This window comes from Leopardus geoffroyi, chromosome D3 (genome assembly GCF_018350155.1).
Source record: "Leopardus geoffroyi isolate Oge1 chromosome D3, O.geoffroyi_Oge1_pat1.0, whole genome shotgun sequence".
Taxonomy (NCBI): Eukaryota; Metazoa; Chordata; class Mammalia; order Carnivora; family Felidae; genus Leopardus; species Leopardus geoffroyi.
In genome coordinates this window covers 22,847,838-22,858,690 of record NC_059339.1, presented here as the reverse complement: position 1 = coordinate 22,858,690, position 10,853 = coordinate 22,847,838, and positions in this window count along the sequence as shown.

Genomic DNA, 10,853 nt, shown 5'->3' with positions numbered 1-10,853 from the left:
AACAGACCCAAGCTTGGGCTCTTAATATGGAAACTGGAGCTGTTTGACTGGAGCATGCCTTCTCATCAATACATATGTGCTCAGATGGCTCTGGGCAGAGTATTGAGTTAGATGCTGATAGCAGAGAAACGAATAAAGGCATGGCCTCTGCTATATTAGAGGAAGAAGAGGCCAGAGTTAACTCTGCCAGGTAGCTGGTGGGTGAGCATTTGAAGAGGGTTTCATCGAGAAGGGGATGCCTGAGTCCACTTGGAGGCTGAGTAGTCAAGTAGCAGATGGAGGCAGCAGGGAACAGCATTTCCCTCAGAGGGAAGAGGCTGTGCTAGTGTGCAGAGGCATGAGAGAGGATGTCGAAGGATTCCTCCAGCTCTGCCTCAGGTGTTGGTGGGTCATTAAGAGATGATGAGGGAGAAAAGGTATGTGTCCCAGGATCAATATCTCAGAGGAAGAATAAGGGTTCTCTTTCCAGAGTAAGATTCTCAGGCTTCAGGGTCCCAGGGGCTGCCCTTGGGAAACATGTCTGATAATTGTAAGAATCTCCTAACCAGTTCTTGCAGCCCTTTAGAGATTATATTAGTTTCCTGTGGCTGCCAGAACAAATGACCACAAACTGGGTGACTTAAAACAACAGAAATCTATTCTCTCACCATTCTGGAGGTCAGAAGTCTCTTTTTTGTTTTGTTTTGTTTTTTAATTTTTTTTTAACATTTATTTATTTTTGAGACAGGGAGAGACAGCATGAACGGGGGAGGGTCAGAGAGAGAGGGAGACACAGAATCTGAAACAGGCTCCAGGCTCTGAGCTGTCAGCACAGAGCCCGACGCGGGGCTCGAACTCACGGACCGTGAGATCACGACCTGAGCCGAAGCTGGATGCCTAACCGACTGAGCCACCCAGGCGCCCCGAGGCCAGAAGTCTTAAACCAAAGTGTTGGCAGAGGCATGCTTCCCCTGAAGGCTCTAGGGGAGAATCTTTCCTTGCCTCTTCCAGGTGGCTTCTAGAAGGTGGCTCCAGGCATTTCTTAGCTTGTGGCGAGGCTACATCACTCCAATCTGTGTCTCTGTCTTCACATGTTGTTCCGTGTCTGAAATCTCACTCTGCCTTTCTCTTATAAGGACATTTGTCATTGGGTTTAGGGCCCATTTGGATAATCCAGGATGATCTCATCTAGAGATGCTTCACTTTATTACATAAGACCTTTTTTTCCAGAAAAGGTCACAGTGACATGTTCTGGGACGTGGATGTATCTTTTGCAGGGGCTACCAGTCAACCCGCTACAGGGGTCAACCATCCCACAAGCCTTGTTTTGAGGACACTGAGGCTTAGCCAGGAAAGGCTTTTGCCTGTGGTTAGCCAGTCAGTGACAGAGCTGGCACAGGGACCCTGGAACTGATGCCACCATTGTAATCATAGCATGACACACATAATGCTTAGTGTAGGCCAGACATTGTTCTATGTTATACATTTATCCATTCAGAATGACTCCATTCTACAGAAGACAGAGGCACAGAGAGGTCTAGGAACTTGCCCAAGGCCACACAGCCAGTCTGTGAGTTCCATAAGTTTATCTTTGCTGGGTACTGTGAATTCCTGTTTATCCAGGGACTCACAGAGAGCCTGTACTCTCCCCTGAGGACCCCATGTGTCTCCTGATACGTAAGAGTCAGTACATGTTTGTGAGTACCAGCCATGGAATGGTCCTTTGTGCAGCTCTGGGAATTCAAGGGGCTAGAACAGGAGTCTGCAGTCTAGCTGGGGAGATAAACACATACAAGATCATTTCGTGGAATGTAGGGGAGATGCCAGCCTAGGGGTGTGGGGAGAAATCTCACAGGAGAAGAGGCTGACATTGGGAGGCCCTCAAAGGAAGAATGAAATCATACAGAAGAAAAAGAATGGGAAGGATGCCCTAGGCATGGAGGCCAGTGGCACAGAAGCAGGGAAGCAGGAATGAGCATGGCATGGCCTGGAATGAGAAGCGGTTTGGTTTTGCTGGAACATAAAATGATGGGGAACGAGGCCCAGGGGTAGACAGAGCACAGGCTGAGGTTTTGGACTCCATCCTGAGGGTACTGGGGAGCTACCAAAGGTTTTAAGCAGAAGCTACATTGGTTGATTGGTGTTTTAGAAAGATTACTCAGGCCCCATCCTTGACTCAGGCCCAAGCCAGGCCTACTCATTGCTAGGGTTAGATGGGGGGGCGGGGGGAGTCTCTTCAGGGACCCCTCCTGAGGGTGCCGTATGCTTTGCACCTGGAGTTCAGCTCTGGTCCCTGTCTTGGCAGGTGTGAGATGAATCTGAGATTTGGAGCAGGAGGATCTGTGCCTGGTTGATTCCCCTCTGTCTCCCCTTCTATTCTAGAAGCCCAGGTCATGCTGGAAGACTGAGTGCGTGGAAGAGAAAAGGTCTACAGACAGAATTTAGCCCAACATCTGCCTTCATGTGGGGTAGGCAAGTGGTGGCTTCTGGGAAAGATGCCTAACAAGGCATTAAAGGAAGTTGGCAGGTCAGCATTTCCCAGACCATGTCCATAGAAGGTAGTTCTGGAAGATCCATGAACACATTGTCTGCTCCATCCACATCTGACCATCTTAAAGGCTCTGAGAAGTCCTGCAATAAAGACATTTAAAAAAAATTTTTTTTTTTTAAGTAAGTTCTACTCCCAGTATGGGGCTTGAACTCATGACCCTGAGATCAAGAGTCTCTACCAACTGAGCCAACAAGCCATCTCTGAAGACATCTTTTTGATTTTGTTTAAGCCAGTATTCCCCAAACTTTTTTTCAAATTGAAGTAAGGTTGACACATAGTGTTACATTAGTAGATGCAGGGTCCTTGTATTCTCTGAATGCCAATGAATTTCCCCTAAGAATGGAGAGCAGTAGTACCCACTTTGGGCTGTGCTGGTGCAGAAGAAGGAGCACCGGGCCAGGAGTCAGAAGGCAGAAGTAGAGTTGGTCCTTGCAGAGACACCCCCAATTCTCCTCCCCACTGCCTCCTTTCGGGCAGTTGTGTTCTCTATTACAGTGACCTCATGGCCCCCCTGTAAAAGGGATCTTGTGTTTTCACTGTGGGGTTCTAGTGCCGGGCACAGAGCCAGGCACTGAATGAATATATGAATGAGAGTCTAAAATGAGACCTGCCTCTCCAATAGGATTATTAGGAAATTAAATAAATGAATGCCTGTGAGATGAGTTTTCCATTAGTAAATTTTACAGCCCTGGTCACCTGTAAGGGAGTATTTTTTAAATACCCTATAATCCAAGGGGGCCTTACCCCACACCAATTTGCCATGTGCCTAAAATTCCACCATTAGTCACTCATTTGCCTTAGGGTGCTGAGGATCCCAATTAAAATGTAAATATGTGACCTAGCGGTGTCTCTTTTGGGCCACCAGCACTCTGACGCGGCATCAGACCATCATCATTGGCAATTTGTCCACCAGATTAATCTAATCCAGATGAAACAACTCAAAAGTGGGAAGGTCCTATGTGGAAGAAGGGGGAATATGGGACATAAAATGATGTTGCTGGGGGCTCTGGGGGGCTTGGGAAGCAGGGGTGGGGCTATACACTAAGCTTGATGGCTGTCCCAAAGCCACCCTCTACCACTGCTCCCATCCAGACAGGGCTGGACCATGTTCCTTCCTCCCAGGACATCCGGGTCAGGCGGTTTGGAGGGGGACGGGCCAGGGCTGGGAGAAAGTCTGGCCCATTTTGCCCAGCGCTGCCGATCTGCCCCTGGGGGGTCTGAGCCGTGTCTGCAGGAAGCCCACGTGACGCAGCCCTCCTGGTTCTCCTCCTGGCCGCTGGGGTCAGGCCAGCTGTGGGCTCGGGACCAGACGCTCCCGGGACCGGGTGCAGGAAAACAGGAAGGGACGTAACTGCTGGTCATGGTCAGGATTAGGGCCTTCCTCCTTTCCCCCTTTCTACCCCTTACTCCCCGGACCCCCACCCTCAGCACCCACCCGGTGGCAGCCCCTGCTGGCTGGCAGCTCCTCCTTTCTGGGCCAGAGGAGCCTGTCTTAGTGGTCTTATGCAAGGGGGGTTTGGAAGAAGTATTGTCTCTTGGCCAGAACTGCTTCATTCTTGCCTTAAGCAGCCCAGGCAGCCCCAGCGAGGCAGCGGATGGCGAAACTGAGGCTCCTCCTCCATCGGGTCTCCACTCAAATGTTGCTTCCTCGGCCACGCGGCTCTGCCACAGCATTCCCATTATTTCCTCCAGGGCATTTCTCAACCTGCTGATAGCAGCCAGCATGTGGACGTGTTTATCCTCTCTTATCCCACCTTGAAATGAAGCTACATGAGAGCAGGAACTTGTATCCAGCAGCTTCTAGCACACAGTAGGTGTTTAATAAATACCTGTTGAACAAATGACGGAATTAAGAACTGGGCCCGGAGAAGAGGACCAGTCTTTGCCAAGGTCACCTGGAAGTCAGTGAGGGGCCAGGCCTCGAGCCCAGGCTCCCTGGACCCCCAGGCCGGGGCTCTTTCTATTTGCTTCCAGGCTGCATCCCCAGGGTGACAGTGCCCACTTTCTTCTGCAAATATCTCCTCCATCCACCCCAAGAAAGGAGTATTTTACTCTGTGGGCTCCAGCCACACACCCCACCACCCTACAGCAATCATGTCCTGACAGAAACCAGAGCTCAGCCAACTTTTTTTTGTAAAAGGTCTGATATGACTTTAGGCTTTGCACGTCATAAGGTCTCTTACAGATGCTCAACAATACTGTAGCATGAAAAGCAGCCAGAGACGATATGTACATGAATGAGTGTGACTGTGCTTCAAGAAAGCTTTATTTATAAAAGCAGGCAGTGGGCCAGACTTACCAGACCCAAATATAAGACATTAAGTTAAATTTGAATTTCAGTGTCCTGCATTGTTTTCTACAACTCTAAGCTCGTGGGCCAGTGTGCTGCCCGGGTAGAGATTCTGAATTGGCATGAACCTTGGAAGTGACAGAGAAGAGAATCATCATGAAATGTTTATCATGCTGGTGGCATTGAGCTGGGAGCCTTCCTTTCATCTTCCCAGCAGCCCTGCAAGGGTGGGATGTGGGACCCCCCCCCCCCACCACTGACACTGTACAAGAAAATGGGGACTTACGGAAACTGAGAAGCTCAGTTTTTCATAGCTAGTCAGGGACAGAGCCAGGATCCAAACCCAGGGCAATCTGGCCCCAAAGCCTGTGCTCTCTTAAGCCTATCTCATTATATTTTGTGGAAACCAATGTTCAGAGAGGTGAAGTGACATGTCCAGAGCACACAGCAATGGGGAGTCCTGCCTGGACTAGGATGAAGTCTTCCTGGCTTCTCATTCTCTGAGCTTCCGGGGACCACCCAACAATTCTGTGAATGAACTTGTGTTGTGTCCACCTTTTGGATTACTTCTGTGTGTGTGTGTGTGTGTGTGTGTATACGTGTGTGTACACATGCACGCGTGCATGAATGCATGTAACCAAGAGCAGAAGCCATGGGTCCAGTCAGTTTCTGGGGGGCTGGATCTTGTCTGGTTGTAGATTAGATGGTGCAAAATGATGTATTGATTGATGGACTCGTTTAACCAGGGCTTCTCAACCTTGGCACAGTCGGGCCGATGATTCTTCATGCAGGGGGCTGTCCTGTGCACTGTGGCACAATCAGCAGCACCCCTGGCCTCCACCCACTTACTAGATGCCAGTAAGTAGCACACCCAATCAGCTGTGTGTGACACCAAAAATGTCTCCAGACAATGCCACACATCTCAGTGTCAGGGGAGGGGACGGGAGCATTGGGAAGAAATAGTCCCAGGCTGAGAACTACTAATTTTGCCTGATTCAGAGATCTGAATCTCCACGAGGGTCTCCTGCAGAAGCCTGTATTCACCCACCCTCCAGAGGCCCACACATCTCCCTAGACCTTTGGCGGAAACATTCTGAGCATCGAGAACAGTACCACTGGGAAACCCTGAAAAAGCAGAAGAAAGGGTTTATGGTAGCCAAGCCGCGATAAAAGTCGCTGTGAACACAGAATAAACCCCAGTCCCTGTACCTGTGCTCTGTAGGCAGCAGGTGATGCCTGAAGCCAGAGGTTCCAGAAACTGTCTCTGCACCAGAGCACCCCGGAGCTTGTTCAAAGACCCACTCAGAGCCTGTCCTCAGGGACCCACATGGACTCTGGAGGATAGTCTAGGAAGCTGTCTGTCCTGTATTTCCTCTTGGACCAGCGAGCTCTGTTCCAATAGGTATTTGAGGCTGACTCCTGAAGGCCCCTCAGAGGGAATGAAATGGAGGAAATTGGGGGCCCAGGGTTGCTCTCAGGAAGAATCTTTGGACAGGAGACTTGGGGGTGCAAGAATCCTGCCACGTGGGTGGCTGACTTCTTTCCATCAGGCTGGTCTGGTGGAGAAAATGACCTCACCTGCTTGGAAGAACCCTTGGCAGTTACTGGGATCTGGGGTCGGGGAGGGGTCCCCAGGGCCAGACAGAGAGGAGCTTGGGGGCTGAGAACACCTCCCCCCAGCCTGGCTGCAGCCCAGCCTGGCTGCCTGTGGTCTGGCCCGGGAGCAGGGGACAGACCTCCCCCGTGGCTGGCACCCGCTCAGCGGCCTCTTCCCAGCCACGGCGGGGAAAGTGAGAGGGGCTGACGTGGGGCTGACCTCACAATCGGCTCCTCATCCTCCAGCACCTCCCTTGGGGGTTCATTGCTGCTGGGAAGCAGGACCTCCCTGGGGTCACTGGGCAGGAAGGGAAGCAATTAGAGGATGCCCCAGGTTGAAATGGGGGAGGAGGTGTTGGGTCTGGGTCCCTAGCAAGGGCCAGGGGTTGGGGGGGAGACAAAAGGCCCCCTTGCATCCCAATACCTCTTCTGTTGCCTACAGGAGATCTGAGGTTTCCCTTGGGAGATTCACCATGGTAGAGGGGTTTTCAAATTTCTAGAAAAAGAGGCTCCTGGGTGGCTCAGTCCGTTAAGCCACGGACTCTGACTCTTGGTTTTGGCTCAGGTCATGACCTCACGGTTCATGGGATGGAACCCCAAGTGGGGCTTGGTGCTGACAGCATGGAGCCTGCTTGAGATTCAATCTCTCTCTCTCTCTCTCTCCCCCTCCCCCACTCATGTTCTCTCTCTTTCTCTCAAAATAAATAAATGAGCATTTTTAAAAAAGTTCTAGAAATGGATCAAAAATGGACAGCTCTTGGGGCGCCTGGGTGGCGCAGTCGGTTAAGCGTCCGACTTCAGCCAGGTCACGATCTCGCGGTCCGTGAGTTCGAGCCCCGCGTCGGGCTCTGGGCTGATGGCTCAGAGCCTGGAACCTGTTTCCGATTCTGTGTCTCCCTCTCTCTCTGCCCCTTCCCCGTTCATGCTCTGTCTCTCTCTGTCCCAAAAATAAATAAACGTTGAAAAAAAAATTTTTTTTTTTAAAAAATGGACAGCTCTTGGGGACACCTGGGTGGCTCATTGGTTAAGCGTCCAACTCTTGATTTCAGCTCAGGGCTTGAACTCATGTTTGTGAGTTCAAGCCCTGAGTCAGGCTCTGCACTTACAAAGTGCAATGGGATTATCTCTCCCTCTCCCTCTCTCTCTGTCTCTCTCTCTCTCAAAATAAATAAACACACAAAAAATGGACGGCCCTCGCGGACACCATAGGAAGAGGCAGAGGGGACGTGAATATTCATATGATACCTGGTCACTTAGCCTACATGCCAGATGTTATGGCATCTACTCCTCTCAATGGCTGTAGAAGGGCCATGTGACAGACAAGGAAACCGAAGCGTGGAGAATTTAACAAGCTTGGCTGAGCTCCCACAGCTGGAAAGATGAGAGACCCAGCCCCCTGCTGGGTGCTTACTGTAGGTCAGCCCTTCTCAGACTCAAATGAACAGAATCCCCTAGGAACCACCCTGAAATGCAGATTTCAGTTTGACCTGTCTCAGGTAGGGCTGAGATTCTAATTTTCTCAGCTCCCGGGGATGTGGAAAAAGCTGATCTGTGCTCTGCTCATTTTACATAGACTAACACTGTTAAGTGCCTGGCACGGGCTTTCAATAAACGGAAGCTAATATTTCTATTACCTGTGTAAAGTACCTACAACATGCATAGTAGGTGCTCCATAAACAGCAGGTGTCATTGTCCTTGTGAAACAGGATCACATAAAGAAGAGCTAGGTGAATTCTAGAGCCCCATGCAAACATATAATTGGAGCTAAAATGGACTTAAGACAGTCAAACTGAAGGAGTCAAGGAAGACTTCATGGAAGAGGTCCATTTGAGCAGGCCCTTGAAGGACCAGAAAGAATTTTCTACTCAGAGAAGGAGGAGGGGCAAAGGTGTGTAGAAGTAAAAGGGTATGGAAATTTACCAGATCACCTCATGGCCAGAGGGAGGGGGGCGGGAGTGAGGTGAGCCCAGAAGGTTAAGTTGGGCAGGATGAGCCATGTGATTCCCAAAATGAAAATGCAGGGTCCCTTTAAGGAGGTTGGATGGGTATATTCGTGTGGTCCAGCTGCTGTAACACGTCACCACAAATTGGGCGGCTTAAAACAGCCATCTATTCTCTCACAGCTCTGGAGGCCAGAAATCTGAAATCCAGGGATTGGCAAAGCTAATCTCCTTCCCAAGGCTCTAGGGAAGGAAACTTCCTTGCCTCTTCCGGAGTCTGGTCGCCCCAGGCATTCTTTGGTTCCTGGCTGCATCCCTCCAGTCTCTGCCTCCGCCTTCACATGGCTTCCTCCTCTTCTTTCCTCTGTGTGTCTCTTATAAGGACACTTGTCCTTGGATTTAAGGTTCACTTGGATAATTTGGGATGATCTCACCTGGAGGTCCTTAACTTAATTACATCTCAAAGATTCTTTTTCCAAATAAGGACACATTCACAGGTTCCAGGGACTAGGACTTGGATGTATTTTTTCAGGGGCCACCGTTCAACCCACTGGAGTGGGCTATGTCCCTCTCCAAGATGGGACCAGAAAACCAGGCAGAGGAAGAAGCTAAGAATTCTCCCCGTAGGCTGCCCGCGTCTGGCCTTTGCCTGTGACACACTCTTCTTCCAAGAGCCAACCGTCCTTCTGGGGAACTGGGAGGGTTCCAGCTGGCCTGCCAGGGCGGAGGGGTGGTGCCTTGGTGAGCAGAGCCAGGAGAAAGCCTGCTGACAGGTAGAGCCATTCCTGGCTTTGATTCATTGACCGTCGGGGCAAAAGCTGGACTGAGCTTCTTGGAATTACAAAAATGCCTCACACATATTTTCCTCCCAGCCGGTGGTTTTGTTCTCAGCCAGCGGAGAAGGCCTGTCTGCTCCGTTAACCCCCGCTCAGCCTCCCATTCCCTCTCCCGTCTGAGTCTGCGGCTCCCTCATTCCCGCCCCGCACCTCTCCCCCTAGAGACACCCTCTCTTCACCACCAGTCATTGAGGCTGGAGTGGGCAGGGCTTGACCACGTCCTCATAATTGAAATATTTGGCTCTTCTAGTGAGGCCAAAGCGGGGCGGTGCTTCCCCCAAGTCAAAGGGACAGATTCAAGCTGGGCTCTGCTTCAGGCAGGAGGGGGCGTGGGAAGTGTACTGGACACTGTAGCCAGTGGCCAGCAAAAGACTTTCTTCTCAGCCCCAAAGGACCCAAGTGGCCTTGGAGCAAGGCAGGGGCAGAGACTCAAGGCCCAAGTCCCTGCCTTTGTCATGGTACCATCCTCCTCACCCCTCCCCTCATGGACCACCTGACATAACTCCAGGCTCACAGAATCCTCCAGGAGGGAGGAAGTCATCTGATGTCCGTTTTGTAGGTATATTGTACATCAGTAAAAAACGTTCTGCAAAATCCTAGGGACAGAGGGAGCTTCTGAGGCACAGTCAGCCCCTGCTGCACCCTCAGGACTCAGAAGCCCACTCTTGGGTTGGGCCAAAGCCCCAGTTTGCACCTGTGTCATCCTAGGCTCTTGTAGAATTCTCTTCTTTGGGCTGCATTGGATGCCGGGCATCAGGTTTTGCCAAGACCACTACAGAAACAACCCCTGGGAATCCACTCACTGCAAGACCCATCATACGACTATTACCACCCCCCATGGGTCTCAAGGGAGAAATCACCTTTAGAACCAGTCCCAGGATAGGCTCTGTTTTCCCTGAGCCTCAAGAAAGCCTCCTCCTTTCTGACTTAGAGAATTGCACAACAGACTACATTTCCCTTTTTCCTTTCGCTGCCAGGAATCTCAGAGCCAACTTTGAAGCTCAATCAGGGTAATTATGTGGCCCCTTGTGATCTGAAACACTTATTTTTCTTTCTGTGATCTTAGTTTTCTCACTCTGCTTTTATATTCTCTGATGCTGATTCTCTTGATCCATTTTATCAATGTTTTCATTAGGCACCTTATGTTGTAAGCTGCTTTGCATGCTGTTTAGGACAAAGAGGACTATAAATAAATAAATACATCGTGGTTCCATTTCAACATTAATTGTATTGCTAAAAATATGGTAGTTTAGCATGATAAGTGAATTCTACTGCATTGTCTAAATTTAGGGCAGAGGTGACCCAGAAATTATTTTTCTTCTATCACTAATTCTTGAGGTCCTTGGGTGTGAAGCCTGGCACATAAAGGCCCTTACTGGTCTTGACCAGGTGAGTGTACAGATGATGTAAATAAAGATGAGCAAACTCGTGGGGCGCCTGAGTGGCTCAGTAGGTTGAGCGTTCGACTTGCTCTGGTCATGATCTCGCGGTTTGGGAGTTGGAACCCTGCGTCAGGCTCTCTGCTGTCAGCGTGGAGCCTGCTTTGGATCTTCTATCTACCTCTCTCTGCCCCTCCTCCACCTCACACATGCTCTCTTTCTCTCTCAAAAATAAATAAATGTTTAAAAAATGTTAAAAAAAAAAAAAGACGAGCAAGCACG